We start from the raw sequence: 18,899 nt of genomic DNA on the forward strand, positions 1-18,899 counted from the left end.
TTGCGAGGCTTATATCTCAGCAACCACTTGACCGATTTACACGCGGTCATTTTTGTAGGGTAGCTTCATTCCTTCTACCAAGTATTGGACTATTCCCGATGCATGTGGGTGACCCCTTATGCACGTGCCACGTGCAAAACGAAGAGGTGTCAGTTTTGTAATTGTTGCAAAATCTCGGTAACTACTTGGCCGATTGCGCTGAAAGTTGGCATGTAGGTAGGCACCCACTAGGCAATGCATATCCATGTGCCAGAGTTGGGGTGCTGCTGCACGTGCGCACGTGCAGGGGTCGATTCCAAATCTCGAGAACGGCTGGACCGATGGCGCTCAAATTTGGCACATGGTTAGGGACCGGTTAGTAGGGTGCCGTGCAAAAGTCAGTTGGGACCCATTTTGCACGTGCGCACGTGCAGGGTGCCGATTCCAGATCTCGAGAACGGCTGGGCCGATTGTGCTCAAATTTGGCACATCGCTAGAGACCGGTTAGTAGGGTGCCGTGCACAAGTCAGCTGGAGGTACCCCCTCGAAATTTCGCACGTGCAAGGCTCACCCTCTCGCTCGCTCCGTTAGTCGCCCATAAGGCGTTATACTGCCGTTTGAACGGCATGGTATGCTGGTGCTGCCCGGCTGGTTGCGGGTTGTTAGAGCCTTTCTCGTGGTTTGCCTTTATCGAACTCAAACCCACCCACCCTACCCTAACCTACCCATACCCTACCTTACTAATAACTTACACATAGTTACCCTTCTCATACTCGACTAAAGTAACGTACCAAATTTGAGCGCAATCGGCCCAGCCGTTCTTGAGATATAAAACTGGCCCACTGCACGTGCGCACGCGCTAACTGAGACTCCAGATGACTTGTGCCAGCCACCCTTCTAAATTGTCCCCAACAGTGTACAAAATTTGAGCGAAATCGGCCCAGCCGTTCTTGAGATGTGTAAGTGGACCCCTCACGTGCGCACGTGCAATCGATCCACCCTACCTGTCACAAACGACCATGCATCGCCAGGTTAATGCCCCCTCCACCTACAGTCCAAGTTTCAGCGCAATCGGCCCAGTAGCAGCTGAGTTAGGTATTCCTAGTACAATAATGTGCTGTTTACTGGTAGGCGCTTATTTTCAGTGTTTCGAATTCCCCCTGGCGGGTGGTGCATTGCAGCCCATGCTTTGATAGCTATTGCCATGGATGATATAACACTGGATTGGTGTCTCGTGGAAATTAAAGGGACCCTCCCACCTTAACATTAGTTTTGAGTTGAGATAGCCAAATTGGTGGCCATGGCCTGAAAATACCGGTTTGGGCACTCACAACGTCGAAAAATGCTTTAATTCGGAGATATGGAATTTCAAACTTGCAGTTTTCGGATTCTAAGGGGCTAATGCATTGGTATGCCCCCTTAGAATTTGTGACGTCAGCGGAGGTCTAACGATTTTTAAATCTTTTACTAAAACGTTTGGTAGCACGGGGTGGTATATGCTGCTTTGCGCGCAACAAATGCCGCACTTTCAAATAAAGTCGCTAGGAACAGCGGAGATCCCAGAAAGTAAACAATAGTAAAAGTTTAATATCTTGAAAACCGGTGAATATTTTTCGATGAAATTTGGTAGATATTCGTTTTCGCTCTTCCTGAACCGAGCGACATCACTTTCATGCCAATTCATTAACTTTTTTGAAGGTGGGAGGGTCCCTTTAACATTGGGATCCGCGACATTGGGATCAGGCCTGCCATCTAGCGAGAGAATTATCGTAAGTTAGGAGCAAGCCGAGTGAACGCCATCTCTCAGCATTATGACACACGTGGGTGTGGTGTGTTAGTTGGCTTGAATTGCATATTCCCACGAGTTGGGGGTACCTAATCTTACTGGACCTGAGACGACAAAAAATGTATTAAATGCTTGAAAGCCAAAAACGTCAAGCAGCCTTTAGGTAATAACGAAAATAAAATGCGTAAGACGGTGTGTATTGAAACGCCCAGTCCCATCGGCTTGTACGATATTTTATATGGTCATTTACTCACAATGGTACAGCAGTTTGACAATATGTCATACATATTTGGTAGGCTTATTCCTTCTCCGAATTTCGCCCGATTTTCTTCACCTTAGTTAATGTTACAGCACATGCCACGCTGCCAACTTCGGGGTGTCGAAATTGTTCCACATAAAGTAACTCCGCAATGGCTGGGCCCATGACAGTAAAACTTCGTCAATAGTTAGTCATCCAGTGGCCAATGCATTTCCATGTGTCACTATGGGGGTGCTACTGCACGTGCGCACGTGCGGGGTGCCGCTTCCATATCTCAAGAACGGCTGGGCGGATAACACTCAAACTTGGTACACAAATGTCACATCGATGCTCGCACTGCATTGATCAGTGCTTACATTGGTGCAGAGTCATTAGGAAAAAGATGAAATGAGATGTGTGGTGTTTATGCCTTTCTGTTCCAGCAACTGATTGATCCGCAACAGGAGATCCCTGTTTGTGAAGGCTTCGTCTCCCTTTTCCATTCCTTGTTTTAAATGACAAAACAATGTACGAAGAAGATCACATATTAAAATTGTTTTAGGCGGCTATCTTGGGCCACGGCTGCGGAGTTGTAGTCAGAGCCAGCGGTTCTGTTCCGACTTGGAGTCGGTTGATTTTTAAAAGCTGTAGTCGCCAGTCGGAGTGTGACTCGAACGTCACCGAAAAGTCATCGACTCCACAGACTTACCAGGGCTGCAGAGTCGGAGTCAGAGTCGGAGTCTGTGTGAATCGACACTCGACAGTTCTGCCCGGAGGAGTCGGAGTCGATATTTGAATACCGGAATCGAAGTTGGAGCCAAAGTCACTGAAATTTCATCGACTACGCAGCGCTGGTTGGGTCCTTTTCATAGAGCGTCGCCGTCTTGAATGACATATTGAGCGGTAATGACGTTAGCAATTCCGTTTAACTTTTTCATTAGACTTATAGATAGTACCTACTTACGTTCGTTTTGTTCTTTGATCGGACAATTTGTTTGATTTAGGCCAAGTAAAGACTCATGTGAAAAATAGCGAAAACGACACGTGCTGGCGAAGTCTCCAATAACTCCCTGTTTCACGATTTAATGAGGAAATAACATGGAACTGCTTATCTTATTACTGACCCTGCACATAAATCTATTAATTTCTTCACTTTTACTGACATATAAAGACATAACCTTTTGAAAAATTGCACAACAAGCCTTCTACTACACCACACTCCCGTGTGTCACAATGCTAATCAGCGGCGTTCACTCGGCTTGCTCCTAACTTACGACAATTCTCCCGCTAGATGGCCGGCCTGAGCTCAATGTCGCCAAAAACTGCGAAGACACCAATCCATTATTATCTCATCCATGCTATTGTCAAAAGTTGTATGACCTGCCGGTCATAAGCCATTGATCGGATTTTGTCGAAAAATACCCGTAACGTTAACAAAACACGGTTGTCTGTTTGAGTCATTTTCACAAAAGTTTATTGACTTTTCGATAATGTTTTGGGTGGATATTGGTCAGAAAAGAATGCTCTTTCCGAATATCTAGGTTTCATAGCAATTGGTCAGCGTTTTAAATACGTTTTGATGTTGTAAAGGACATCGCGCTCCTCGCAAATCAAATTTTCAAATAGAAGTTTCATTATTAAGGAAATGGTACGGATCATCACTTTTTGTTTCCTTTCTTCTGATTACACGTACATTTGTATGCAAAATGATACAACACCGATTTCATTCCGTCAAGCCGTTTTCCAGCGGCATCGATTTTCCCGTCACATTGCACGAAATCGGTCATTTTTTCACAACCGGGGGTGCTGTCTTGCACGTGGCGCGTGCTATACCACTTTCTCATACCGATTCGCTAGGCCCATCTCTTCTCTATCCATCGGTGGCAACCCTACATCGCTACGCCAATCCGTTACCGAAATATAAGCCCAAGATGGGAGCACTGCACGGCAGTTTTCACCCGATCGTCGATTTGGCCGTTCCCTGTGTTAACCCTATGGCGCTCGCGAGCGCGTGCTGACGGCGCACCCCTGGCCCGATCACGCCCAAATTTTGATACAGAGGTCGCCTCAACCCACAGATTGTGCCCACAAAATTTCACGTCGCCACGCGGCGCCTTTCAGGCGCAATAAGACACATAAGTCCTGACAGACGCGGGCATGGACGCACAGACATAATTCATAATATAGATCTTTCACATGAGTTGTCAAGCCAGGTAAAGAGGGGGATTTTTTCTTAAATGTTTTCTTCCCCTTAGCTTTCCTTGGTGACCCACGACCGCTAATTCAGGGAGGACAAGCTGCCCCGACGGTTCCTGGCCCTATGAAAAGTTGTGAGGGCAGCGCTCCCACGGCCCCAGAGTGGCTGCCCCCACTGCCCCCTGGCTCCCTCCCGCGCCCATGACCACAAAGTCCAGGCCCATGGGCCCGGCGTCGAGCTAAATTCAGACTCGGCAATGCTGATGGTGTGTCTGAGTTCAGACAAGCTGAGCTTATGCTGGGTTCAGCTAGGACGCTTGAAGAGTTATCCTGTTGGGCTAAATGCCGGACAATCTCAAGCTCTAATTTTACATTTAAGGCTTAATTATCCTACTTTATTCAGTGAAAACTTTAACGTCAATGAACCCATGTGTCATCAAGTATCACTTCAAATAGTGAGTTTAGGTAGTGACATAGGTGGAGCATTAGGGGTTTTAAGGGTGCACATGCACCCCTTAACTGCCTAAAGCCTGAAACAGACTCTTTCCGCAGTCAGGAAATCGCATGCGAGAGCCTATTCAAATACATGGAAGCACGCTCGCATCAATCGCACGCACCTCCCGCAAGCGATTGATGCGAAAAGAATTACAATGTATTTGAATAGGCTCTCGCATGCGATTTCCTGAACGCGGAAAGAGTTTGTTTCAGGCTTAAAGCACCTTCTCAAAATGACGCTTGAAACACTTCAAAAACAGGTATACAGGTAAGGGGAAATTGTGTCTTCCTCTGTTAACCCTCGCCCGTGTAGGGGGGAGGGGTCGAACAGACCCCCCCCCCTCGATTTTTCGCGATTAACTCGCGTAAAAACAGGCTAATCGCGACGAAACTTTCAGTACCCTTGAGGTAATCCATTTTGCATCTACCCTGAAAATGTAATTACCCTGACCCGAGTGACTTTTGACCTGTAACCTATTTCTCGAGACCATGTTTGGCCGGAATTGCGATTCGGCGTATGTTGGCACGCATTAGCCGCGCGCATGCTGTCTTTTCGTGGTTTCATGTGTTCAAACATGTGATATGATGTTGGTCTCATGCATTTGGATGGGTGTCAAGGTCACCGGAAGGCTGAAGGTCATTTCAGGTCATTGACTTTTGATGACCTCAGTTCACTTTTTCGAGTTTTACATGTTTCTAGGCTAGTTTTTGGAGCTGAAATCGAATTTAGCAACCATTTGAACATTTACGGAGTACTTTTGCTGCCTTCGTAACATGTTGCGAGGCTGTCAGAGGCGGTTGACATGTAGGTATTACGAATACCCGGCAGGACCACTACTGGTTGACCTGACCCGACCTGGCCTAAATGCATGAAGACATCTTCTGCGATCAAAACTAACACGCTATTCGTGACCAGCACCCAGAAAAAGTTCAGCCACACTTACGACGCTCTAACAGGTCCCAATTTTCCCGCTTTTGGGGTCATTAACCCGCGCCCCACTGGGGGGGTATTCATAGCCCCCCTTCCGTTTTTCTGCAATAACTTCCAAACCGCTTGACGTATCAACGCCAAACTTTCAGTACCTTCGGCTGCATCAATTTGACACCTTGTGTCAAAATATGAACTTCGTAGCTACCATAGGTCGGCTGGAAACGACGTCAGAATGACGTCATGTTCGGCCGATTTCGACGCAAAATTTTGAACCACGGCAATCGCTCCCAAGAGCTCAATTTTTAAGGAAGATCCAATTCTTTTGCATGAGAGGACTCATAATAGACTGCACTATCAAACTGCCATCTCGGATTTTCGAAATTATGATAATTTCGAAAATTTAATATAATAAAATTCAAAATGTATATTTTTACATTTTTTCAAAAAGTTTTTGACTTTTCGAAAAAAACGGAATATATGTGATAGTACGCATTATAATGACCAACTCTAGCAAGTTTCAGCTAAATATCTTCAAAAATGGCCAAGTTATACGCATTATTGCAAAAAATTAACAATTATTAATTTTTCAAATCAATTTTTCAGCACGTATTTCACATCGTACGCCAATATAAATAGCACCATCGTGTTTCCGCCCGGGGTATAAATAATGTTTTGCAGATGGTAACGTTCCTTCTGGTACGTTCGTTACCAGAGACCAAAGGGTTCCTTCTTCTTCTTCTGTTGTCCGGCGATTCCGGCGGGCCGATCATCGAGCCTCCGGCAGGAGGCCAGTCCTGAAGAACCTCAGCACCGCGTCCGGGTCCTCCTGTAGCACCGTCAGTGTCGGGGTGTGGCCGAGGAGCGCAGACCGCGCCGCCTGGTATTTCGGGCATTCACAGACCACGTGTTCCGTGTCCTCCGGCACGCCACACTCGGGACACAGGCCGTCGGTGTCCGGCCTGTTCCATCTGGCTAGTGTGGCTTGGAGCAGTGGACAGCGGTTCGCTCGCAGCTGATGGAGCAGAACCTGGTCCCGTCTGGCCCATTCACTCTCATACTTCAGGCAGCGCCCGTCCGTCGCTCTCCGGTGTGCGTGCTCCGGGGGCACGGTGGTGTGGTACGTGCCAGACCATTTCTTCCAGCACACACCACGGATGGCCACTTTCGCCGACGGGAGGTCGATCTTGGCCGTTTCTTGAGGGAGGGTCCTTCCGGTGTTTGCAGCCTGGTCTGCCTGCTCATTTCCCGCGATGTCTGCGTGGCCAGGGATCCAGACGATTTGCACGTTCACTTTTCTGCGACTAAGATGGTTCAGGCCTGTCCATATCTCGGTAAGGGTTTCTGGGGGCGGGCCCTCTGGTACCCTGTTTGAGAAAGGTTACCAGTGAGATTGAGTCGGTGCACAGGCGGTCTTGACTTCCTTTGGGGCTCCCGCTGCGTCCCTCACAGCTGCCAGGAAAGCCACTTGCTCGGCCCGGTACGAGCTTGACCACTTGCCGGCCGGTACGCTCCAGGTCGCGTTGCCTCGGCCTTGTTCGATGCGGACAACTCCCCCTCCGCCAACTCCAAACCCCTTCTCCGTGGAACCGTCAGTGTAGTAGGTTGAGTCCGTGGGCGGCAGGGACTCCAGGACGCGCTCCGCTGCCGCTCGCCTTCTTTCCGGTGGATCATGTCTGGGGGTGGTGTCACCAGATTAAGCTGATCCTTCCTTTCCCCATCGACAGCCACGGGGGGCGCGGTGGGTTCCTGGAAAGTGTCGCGAAGCCTACTCCCTGGAAAAGAGTCAAATGGATTTCCTGCCGGATACCATGTATCCGGTAGTAGCGGAATTGCGAGCGTATTCCGCTACCTTGCGAGTAGCGGAATACGCGAGCAAAAGGTATTCACTGTGATTGGAACCATACGAGTAATTGGGATCCAATGCTCGGGCAGTGACCCTTTCCGAGGGGTAATTGCCGTTTGGACAGAGTAATCGAACCATGCGACTGGAGTTAAAGTTGAGTAACCCGTTGACCATACCCCCGCCAGGGCCCGATTTCACCAAGTGAATATATTCCTGGCGCACTTTGGAAAAGTACACCGACAAAGTACGACAATGATACCTACTATTCGGTTTCATCACTTGCAGAGGCGGATCCAGCTCAGAGTTTTTTTGGGGGGGGGCAAATCATTTGTCTCGTTTCTTTTCTTTAGCAACGGTCAACGGTCTGAGGGCGAGATTGAGAGTTACCTCAATATACCGACGGACCAGTTAACGTTCCGCCTTTGGACTGGGTCGAATGGTGCAGCCACACAGATGCTCAGGAAACGTAGCATCTCTTAAGACATCCTTCTGCTAAAACGGCAACTTAACTCACCAGGTGGGATCCACTCGCCTTCGTCTCGCGGTTCTTCGCCTCGAGGATAAAGTCGCCTCCTTCTCCTCTCGTTTCATCACCAGTCGCTGTGAAGCTGGTTGCGGCTCGCAGGTACTGCTGGATCACCGGCGGTGCTTGCACCCGCTGCAGTGTGTCGCGCAAGAGGAGTCTCTGGTAGGTGTGGTTCGGTCCGGTGTAAAACACCGGCGCAAATCTCTGTCGTCCAGAGAGCATCGCGTTTGTATTGTTACGTCTGATACCGGCGCGCATCATACTGAGCGTCACCATCAGGTCAGTCAGTTTGAACATCAGCATGTAGTTGCTGTTGGACACTCCCATGGTCCAGCTGATGAACCCAGTCGAAGAGGGACTGACATCATGTGACAGGCACTCCCGCACGTACGGCACTGCGAGTTCGCGACACAAGGCATCACGTAAAACGCATAGCAGTTGCCAGCTCAAGTGATTGTCCCCACAGTTCCTTATAAATGCCTATGATGGTGCGCTCTTGAAGCCGATCAGACTGGCTACATGCCGAAGGACAGGCAACCATAGAAGTCGAAAGAGCACTTTGAGACAGTTCATTTCTACATGGCCCAGTCCCGGCCTCAGAAGTATCCAGTCAAACACCTTTCTTGCACTCCAGGGTATGTCGCCATGATCGTGACTGTCCTCCTCGTCTGGCGACAGGTGCTCTCCACACAGGTCACACTGAATCAGACAGTTGTCTATGAGATTTCTTATCAAGTCAAAAGACTGACCGTCGCAACCGACCGGAACCCACTCACGGTGACTGCCAACACCAGCCACCCGGTGCAGGTGCTCCAAGATCTCTCGGCAGCTGGCGTACGAGTTAGGGAGCACATCCGCTACCTCAGCCAGTTTCACTGAGCATTGAGAGTGGTGTCCGGATGGCACGCCATGCATTTGCTCGATGCGAGTGGAGGACAGCGACGTCCTGGGCCTCGTTTCATAAGCTCTGCCGTAACTTACACCTTTCCGTAATTCACACCCTTTCAAACTACGGAGCGCAAATGAAGCCGTTTCACAAAGCCACAACTGGAATTGTTTACACCTCCGTAACTAAGCACATTTGCGTAGTTACCGTAATTTATCAAGCGTCCTACAAATTACAATTTCATGTCATACTTATTTTTTTACAAGAAATTATAAAGCAATTACGTTGAATTTAAATCGTAAAAATTATTTATGAAAAAACAAAATCGATTTTGCTGACCATCCTTTATTAAATCAATTTATTGAAAACAGCAGAAAGCCAGCTAAGCGGAGGTGCCTAACTACGAAAGTGGCGCGGCGCGGCGAATAAACAAAATTCCGACAGTGGCCACAAAAAGCGACTGGCACAGAAGATTTGCAGTTTCTTTTTCTCATTTTGGCTGTTCTTTCTTCATCACCGGGCTCAGCATTATAAAAAAGATAAAATTAGCTTCGAATCTCAACATTAACCCTCTAATGCCCACACATAGTACCACGGTTCCAAAAATTAACACCTTGTGACATATGACTCATTTTGGGTCCCTTGTTCGAAATCTGATGTCAAATATTTTTTCGCAGTTCAAATTTCGGAAATAAATTTTGTATCAGATATGATACATTGGGCATTCCACTTGCTAATTTTTAGTGGTATCAGACCACACAGAAGGAAGTGAAGACATAGATGAGAAAATATATATTATCAAAAATTTCAGTGATAAAAGTGGCAGTTAGGGGAAGGTGGGGTAAGACGGCCCAGCGGGGCAAGACGGACCACCAGCCATCCCGGCTGAACCGCTGCTAGTATCTACTGCTTTATGCACTCACTATGTTTGTTTTCCTTCGTAACAATGGCCACCTTGAGCTCATGCTGCTAGGATGCATAGCTTTTGAGTTATTGAGAAAAATGTTGTTTTTCGTCAAACCGATCTAATATAAGAGGTCTACGGGTGATTCAATTACGGCGCCTTTCTTGCATGATTAGTTTCTATTTTGCACTTAACTGTGAAGAACAAAGTTATAAACTTAGTTATAGTCACACTTTAGGAAAGGCAAGGTTTTGCAATGTTGGGCTATTTGACATATACGTCATGATAATGACAGAATTTAAATTTGGGGCAAGACGGACCACTGTGGTCCATCTTACCCTGTGGTGGTCCATTGTACCCTGCACATGGAAAGTTCTTTTCCAAAACATTGACACAAGTTTAAGTAAGCTAATTTTTCAGGAAGGAGTCTTTGTTGCATGTGAGCCATGCATGCAAATGCTCAGTTAGCATGCATTCATGCCAAACGACAATCAACACACATGTTCCCAGCTTTTAGCTACACTTCCATCATACATGAGTAAAGAATAAAGGCTCATTTTGTTATTTTACCATTCTGGTTACTTTTTCTTACAAGAGTACAGAGCAGAAGTGTAACACACATGAACGGATTGCAGGAACTGCTGGGTGGTCCGTCTTACCCCACGTTTTTTCTTGTCTGAGTTTTTGACATGTCCCTCTTTAAGAGCATCCACCACCTAGATGTCTTTAATTTGAAATTTAGTCTTGACACATATCAACAGAGGAAGGATTAAGCATTCCGAAGACTATAAATAATATGAATTACTAGAGCAGTGTAGCAAGATATGCGGCCTCAAACCTTAGCTGGTCCGTCTTACCCCACCTTCCCCTACAATGTGTAAAATGCCAACAAGACATCCTTTACTGTGCACCTTTTATCAGAACATTTTCTTAATATTTCATTGGCATTCTTCTTGTATCAAAATGTCCTTTCAGTCGGTGCTTACTGCTTAGGGAACAACGCTAATCATAGGCATCTATTTACGAGTGCCTTCTATTCCTTCAATTTCCACGATACAGCGCGTTGCACTTGTGCAATTTTTTCATAATTCAGACATGTGGGCCATGCTTCTCAAACGTAGATGCGTTATGCATACTTGATATAGAAATGAAGACATTACAGTTGGCTCGCGGTAAGTGGTTGAAGTGAAGCAGTTCTGATGCAAAATGCTGGACAGCCTGCCGACGGACCGGGATCAATGCCAAAGACGATGTTGGTTTATCTTCACGATAGCCGGACAATCCCTGGTGACTGAAACCCTCAGCCTGTGAATCGTCAGTTACTACTTTGACTGGTCGTGCGGTCCTGATGTCATCAGCGTCAATACAACAGCCGCGCACTGACCAGTGCAGTAACCGTTGTACGTGTCAGACAACAAAGGTACAGGTAACTGTGTACCGATCGGCAGGAACTTGCACAATGTTCATTGACCTCATATGGAGGTGAGCATACGCATTACGCAATGCCGTAACTTTTATTCTTATGGTCAGAGCGCTATTGCATAAACATAAGATTTACGCCACCGGAGTAGATCTTAACTTTTTTACGAAACGGCCATACTCTACGAAACACCGTAAAACCTGTTGCATAAAGGCCGTGACCTACTTCGTAAATATTTGGAAAATCTAGGTATGACGTCATACCTGAATGAAAATAGTGCCGGATCTCAGCACGAAATGCAGAAGAATGGTGACAATAATGAAAGCGATTAAAGTTCCAGTGTACTGAAATGTGTGAATCACGTTGTCTGGATAAGTGGTTCAAATCACCTTGAATTGATAGCGACTTTAGAAAACCTTTCGTACTTTTCAATATTCATGCGCCCTCCCACATCAAGCGGCGGTCGGCTTGGTAAACAACATCGATCGTGGCATCTTGGGAGTGTGGGATATTCTAAGATCATAGATAATTTGCCCTCACTATGGGTTTCAGTCGATATTCTACATAAATTTGCATAGAACTGGGTGCACTGTATCCGTCTAGAACAGTGCCGTAGCTGCTACTGCCACCTTTCGCCAATTAAGTAAGCTGAGATTTGTACACTCGCCGTCCGGTGGTTGCTAGGTAGGACACGAAAGTAAACAACATTCCAAAGAAGAATTTCAAGACAAGTGTCCAGCTTGGCTTGCAAGATCGAACAAGATCATCATTTGGTGGCTGAAAATGAAGAATTAAGATAACCAGGGCCCAGACTAACAAGTAAGGTTTCTATTATAGCGAATGGTTAGTGAACAATTGTCGGTTCATTGGCAGCACACTGCTCACTGCTCAGCCCTTTCAGACCAATCGTGAGCTTTTTCAATAGTTAATGGTTAAAGCTAATGCCGCTACAATTCCTGATCTATATTTTCTTTTGGTGTATTTTGAATTTGGCATCGTGTTTATTAGCCTCAGCCCTCAATTACTCGCAACATTCCAATGTTCTGTCGCTTTTTTCTTCACCATTATCTACAATTAGGTATGTTGAAATGCCATATCATATTGATATGGTGTCAGGTGTCTTATCATTAAAATCATTAAAATATCCACAAAATTACGTTTAATTATATATTTGCAAGCAACATGCTTTCGCGCGTTGAATTAGTACTAGGCACAAAACAGAATGCATTTAAGCTAGGTATTACAAGATGAATGCCTACCTATTCGTCTGTGGGCTTGCGTGATATTTTTCAGTTTCAAACGTAAGCATTAAGGGCATATCAGCATAGCATCTATCTAGATACCTACTGGACTATTCTGAATCTGCCAGTGAATTGCTGATTACTTTCAATTCACAGGCTTTAATTAAATGACATGGCTAATTAAATTTAATTAAATGGCACTGGCTAAAATTGGCTTTAAAAAGTCAACTTTACCAGTATAGCAGGGCACAGTCACAGACCTTTATGCTTGCATTCAAAGAAGGCTGAGAGCGAGGAGATACATGGTGTCATAAAAAGTTCATTATTCGCTCGATTTACTTTTTCCGCCCCTGTCTATATGTATATGTATCGCCTCTTTCCTGATTCCCTCAGTCCTCTCTCCTATTTCATGTTCTGTCAGCCACTTTGCCTTCGAAAATGATCTCCTCTCAATCCATTCGTTCTAGTCTTTCTGATACTTACCGACATCTTTATTTCTGTTTCAGGAATTTCTATTCGACTTCGTGGAGGAGTCTTCTGACCACGGCATTCGGCTGTTCTACATGAAGGTTGAAGAATCCCGCTGGGTTCAGCCGACAGAGGGCTCTGATAAATCGCCGATAGATGGCGGCTGCTACGCCAAGAGTCACTACCTTCGTTGAAATCTTCCTATCAGCAGCGTCTTATCCCGGTGTTGGCGCACTCGGGAAAAGTGAGGCTGTGCAAGCTCAGCATCATTTGTTCCCTTTTTTTAAAGCGCTCTTCGTGTTACGATTACAGTGACATGTCAAGTTTACGTGGGTCTCTAGCTCAACTTGAATCGCGGCCGTATTGGTGCACAGACGTTCTCTGAATACGTATGGTACATACGTGCTAGAATCTGAGGCAAGTGTGTTTGGATGTTCACTAAAATCGTCAACGGAATGTGGGAACCAGAAATAAACATCGACACGGCTGATATGTTTGATGACTAATGCGTCTGCAGTTCCTCAAACGAGCTACGAGCGTGGTCTAACGTCAGTCACCACCGTTGTAGCACAATTGTCGGGTACGACTATGCTTATATCATGCTATCGCATTGGTTAAGAAATGAGAGGTGCGGTTGCAGTCTTTCTATAAATTGTTCGAGGATAAGAAAGCATCAGTGTGTTAAGGAGTTACCTTCATATGCATTCATAACTGTATAAGGACTCAAAAAGTTGGAATTCGGCGTCAAACAGCTGCAATAGCCGACTTTCGGCTAAAATCTAAGAAGCCCACCCCCTCCGTAGAATATTTTGCGATTTTTACACATTTGGCGCATCTGCGACATTTTCTGCGCGTTTCGGCGAACTACTTTTTCTTAAATCTTAACTTATATGCAACAGAAACCCCCAAAAGTTACGTCACGTGCTGGAGTAAATTCCTTGCTCTCCGTACTATTTTCAAGACCTTTGTGAAACAGATTGGCGTAGAATAAGTACGATTCTAAGACAATTCGTAAAATATCCGGTGTCGTAAGTTTTATGCAATAGCGCTCAGTACAAAAGTAGTATCCATGTTTTAGTATAATCCTTTTTGTTTAGTGACACTCAGCTACCATAGTTGGCGGCATATGTCAATATATGACAACAAATGACATACCTGGCAGTGAAAATGCTTGCCAGGTGTCAGGCACCTGCTGGAACCTGGCAGCAGTGCATGGTTGCCTACTTCTTAGATAGGAAATCAAAGGAACCACGCCCTTCGGTCCTGAGTCTGTCTTCATGGCGAGCCCGTTTAGCGAGCTTCCTCTGAAGATGACGATATAGTTTTCCACTCCACATTCAATCTCTTACTACTGGGATGAACGGAGGAGATCTGAATCGCAAACAAATTGTGAATCGTTCTCCAATATGAATGAAAAATGCTGGCTGGCTGCTAATGCAAGTCTTCATCCATGCCCAGCTAACACATAGACCCACAAGACATAAATAAGCCCGTCCACAACCCCTGTTGGAATATCGAAATTGTGCAAGAGACCGCTGAATCCTCCTGTCCCTAACATCAAGTCTCAATTTTTGGTTTCACGAGTATAAATGCTCGCACGGATGATCGTTCCTTGAAATCAACAAGCTTGTCATCGATAGCATGTCATTCCTAACGTGGTTTTAGAAGATATGGTCTGCTAGTGTCCTGCAGATCAAAAGGTTCACTATTGTCATCGTCAAACAGTTGCAAAACCATATTCCTACGAGCGTTAGAAAAGTCGAGATGTATGAGGCATAAGGCCACTCATAGAGAGCTAGATGTTAGAAGATTGACAAGGATGAGAGGCGGCATAAGCGTACCAATATCGTTATGATATATTAAGTCTGGAGCGGAATAGTCTGGAGCATCTGGCGCAAGAGGTGCGAACTTCACAAATTTATGCATCTTGTACCATCGTCATTTGCAATGACTCACAGGCCATTGCAATCATGGGTGGAGAATGTTTGAAAAAGTTACCCCGGCCGACGACCAATAGTCGGGAAGACAATAGACAATAGACAATAGACAATTTATTCAGGACATTCCACGTGCACATGTGGCTATTACTGCCCGTCGTCAATAAAACAGATGGTGATAAAAAACGATAAAAGATGATGAAAGGGAAACACACGTGCAGATAAACAGTCATGCTGGCTAGACAGTGTTTTGCTCCTCGAGCAGATGGGTACGCAAGTGACGTCCGAAAGCTCCAGGGGGCAGTCGGGTCAAATCAGGTGGCAGCGAGTTGAGGGCAGCCGGCGCTCGGCAGGTGAACCGGCGTTTGCCCATCTCTGTACGGGATCGCGGCACGTGCAGGAGCGCGTCCTGCCGGGTACTGACAGCCGCGCTCCCGCCGCGCGCCTCCGCCACAGTGGTCAGACTGTGTGCCAGCACCTCCGGCTCGGCGTAACACCGCACTTTGTGCAACAGGCACAGGGAGTGGTAGGTGACGAGGTTCTCCGCGCTGAGCCAGCGCAACTGGCACATCAAATCGGAAACATGGTCGTACTTTTTTCGGCCGAAAATTACTTTGGCTGCGTAGTTTAATATTTTGTGTATCCGAGAGAGCTTGTGTCTGGACAATATGCTCACATCATTAGCGTCGCCACGGGGGGGGGGGCAAGCGGGGCAGCTTGCCCCCCCCCAACCTCGGACCGGGCACCCCCTGAGATCGATACAGCTCCGATAAGATTTTGGAGTCGGGGAAAAAATGGGGGTACCTTTCTGAAAATGCCTGTGAGGTCAGACTCTGTTGGAGCGTGCAGTTCAAACCAAAGTCAGAGTCGCAGTCACCAAAATCTTCAAGACTCCGACTCCAGACTCGGAAATGTCAATGCCATGATTCATGTCATGTTCCTAGTTGGTTCTGTATTACATTTTTTAGCTGATTTTCATAAATTTTGGAGTGCTGACACATAATTTTCGTTCAAAGCGTGACACGAAATCTTCGGGGCCTTTCTCAACTCTCGTCAAATGTCTGCGACAGGCACAAGTACCGTTCAAGTGCCGCAAGGCTCATGAGCCTGCTTTTCACACAGGCTCCTAAGGAGCTCCACTGAGCTCTAAGAAGCTTTCGGAGGGCCCAAACCGGCCTCTGAGAGTCCCACTGGTGTCCATGTTCTCTAGAGGGCCCATACAGGGATCTTTGAGGACATTATACATACGTAGACCTCTGAAGGGCCACGCGAATCTTTGAGGATATCTTCGAAAATTTCTGAAAACCTCAACTGGCCTATGATAGTTCAGCCGAACTTTTGAGGCGACAGACCTTACTAAACCCCAACCCGGCATCTGAGGGGTCACAACTCACGTGTCCCTCTGAGGGCCGCAACACATGTTTCTTATGTCCCTACCAACGTAGGGTCCTTAAGGATTCGACACAGACCCCGGCGGTTCACACTGTTATTCGATGGCTCCAGGCTCACCCTGGGCCTAGTCTCTTAGCGCCCGCCGCCCACACTGGCTTCTGAAAGCTCGTGTGCCCTAAAGGGCTTTCCGGGCCCACCTTAGGCTCGGAAAGCCCTAAAGCACCACATACACGTAAATATTTGGAGTGACCCACGCCGATCTCCGGGATCCTAAGCAGGCTTCTGAGAGTCCACACTGACCCTCAGTGGCCTGAAATGGCCTGGAAGTCGCAATCCTATCTCTAAGGGATCCCTTGCCGCTATGCCGTGCGTAACTTTTGGTTCCGTTAAATATTTTTGGTCGCGTTTGCAGCGCTTCCCTTCACTCGTAAAACCAGAAACTTTTTGTTCACACTCGAGTGAACAAAACACTTCTTCTCACTGCAGCAAGGATGAATGATGTACTTCCGATTCACACTTCCGACATTCTCTCTCAGTCTCCGCCGAATGCCCAATTCTTAGCTACAATCGGCGGCTGGGATAAGCCCTATGCATTTCACGTAAAACCTGGGCATGCATGCGTGAATGGAGGTTTTAGCGAGGTGATCCGATTCAAATGGAGCGTTTTTCACCTTCTTCTGGGTAATGATCATGAGCGACAAGAGTCTGCACAGGGGCCCTCTGCAGTGCGTCGGCAATCGTAGCCACTGTAATTCTAACGGTCGTTTTTGTCCAGAAATTTCAAAATTTTGATTTTTTTGCAAAAAAAAATACATGCCATACCTAGAAGGAAAACTTTGTCACCATCGGATTCCTCGCACCATTGCGCGTCGAATGATATGTAAAACGAGTGAGTAACGGCTGGGGAAAGGCAAGATTTAACACAAAACTTGATTTTGCCCCCCAACCGAAAATGTCTGGCGACGCCTATGGCTCACATTGTTGTCAGCCAGGCGCGGATACAAGGGGGGGGGGCCATGGGGGCCATGGCCCCCCCCCCTTGGCCGATTTTTTTTTCAAAAATAAAATAAAAAGTTAAAAAGCTGAAAAGGGGGCCTCCTGAAAATAAAGTGGCTATTCATGTTGAGATGTTGCCTGAACAGCTAGATAAGCTCAATAGACGCAGTTTTTTTTTTGGGGGGGGGGCCAACAAGTGGGAAGATGGGGCCTCCAACAGGTGGGATTATGGGGGCCTCCTGGTTTCTAATGGCCCCTCCCTTGGAGATTTTCTGGATCCGCCCCTGTTGTCGACGGTCATCATAAGCAAACCGCTTACGCAGCCTTCTTCAATGTTGGGCAGCTCAACCTCCTATAAAACAAACAGGGAGTCGATCCAGGAATATCGACCGGTCCCGGTCTCGCAGCTCAGTCGGTAGAGCGTTGGACTCCGCGTGGCAAGAGTACGCGTCCCGGTTACAACAGTCCGATTTCGAAGCGTGCAACGGACGCTCGGTGTTTATGAGCATCCTGACGACTACGCTTATAAACAGGTATGGTGGCGGTCTTTGGCACTGGCAGGCCAGTCAAAGGCAGCGAGGTCAAGCATTGTTTCAGAAAAAGTGCGCCGAAAACGCGCCAAATTTTCGAAACTGAACCCGATTTGAGAGCAGCATTGGCGACCACACGCGGGTCCTGGGGTTGGAGATTATGGTATGTTAAGCAAATAGTTACCTGATTTGCAATATTACGCCCATCGGCCCATGGCAGTGAACATTTGAAGAACGAGTTTTCTTTTCTCCAGCTTCTAGGATTTACAAGAGTGGAAAAGTTACCCCGGCCGCGCCGGGGTAGGCTGAAAGTTACCCCGGCCACGGCCGGGGTGGCCGGGGCAGGTTCTCCACCCATGATTGCAATGCTTATCACCGGAGAAAACTATGGTATTGGCACACCGTATGTTGCAGCGGCGAAAAATTCATAGAAAATATTGGAGTGCTATGCCCACTGTATCATATCTAGTATCCCCAAAAATAGGGGTCCATATCTTTGACCCTGAAATAGCTGCGATGTTTTGCAACATACTATGATATATGTTGAACATTTGTCTCACAGTATACCAAGTTTCTTTCCAAATAACTAATTTTTTGTTTTCTAAATGCTTAAATTTACACTTGCATCTCAAATTGACTTTCAGCAAAGGACAAACTGACCCTCTTCAAAATCACCTGGTGGGAAACTGAGATATCATTACTTAAAAATTTTGCCACCAGGTGGTTGCCAAGACGTACCACTTCTGATACTGCAGGGTTTTCAACAATTTTCACCTCTATGATTAGCAGGCGAATTTTCTGCAAATTGACTTACAGATATGATACCGGGGGCACTAGAGGGTTAATTTAAATTCACGCAACATTTTTGTGCGTAGTTTACACCACTGATAGCAAGAACTTGATAAAATATTTGGCGTTAATTACGTCGTTTTATGAAACCCAAATGGCATCAATTGGTCCGGAATCGAGCATTTGCCGTAAACGATGCTCCGTAATTTCGATGGCGTGAATTACTCCGGTCTTCGGCTTTGTGAAACCGAATTGGCAACAAATACGCCAAATCTGGCATAATTGACGGAACGCCGTAAGTAATTCCTTTTATGAAACGAGGCCCTGGATGCTGTCCCACAC

This window comes from Amphibalanus amphitrite, unplaced genomic scaffold (genome assembly GCF_019059575.1).
Source record: "Amphibalanus amphitrite isolate SeventyFive unplaced genomic scaffold, NRLGWU_Aamphi_draft 000302F_arrow, whole genome shotgun sequence".
Lineage (NCBI taxonomy): Eukaryota > Metazoa > Arthropoda > Thecostraca > Balanomorpha > Balanidae > Amphibalanus > Amphibalanus amphitrite.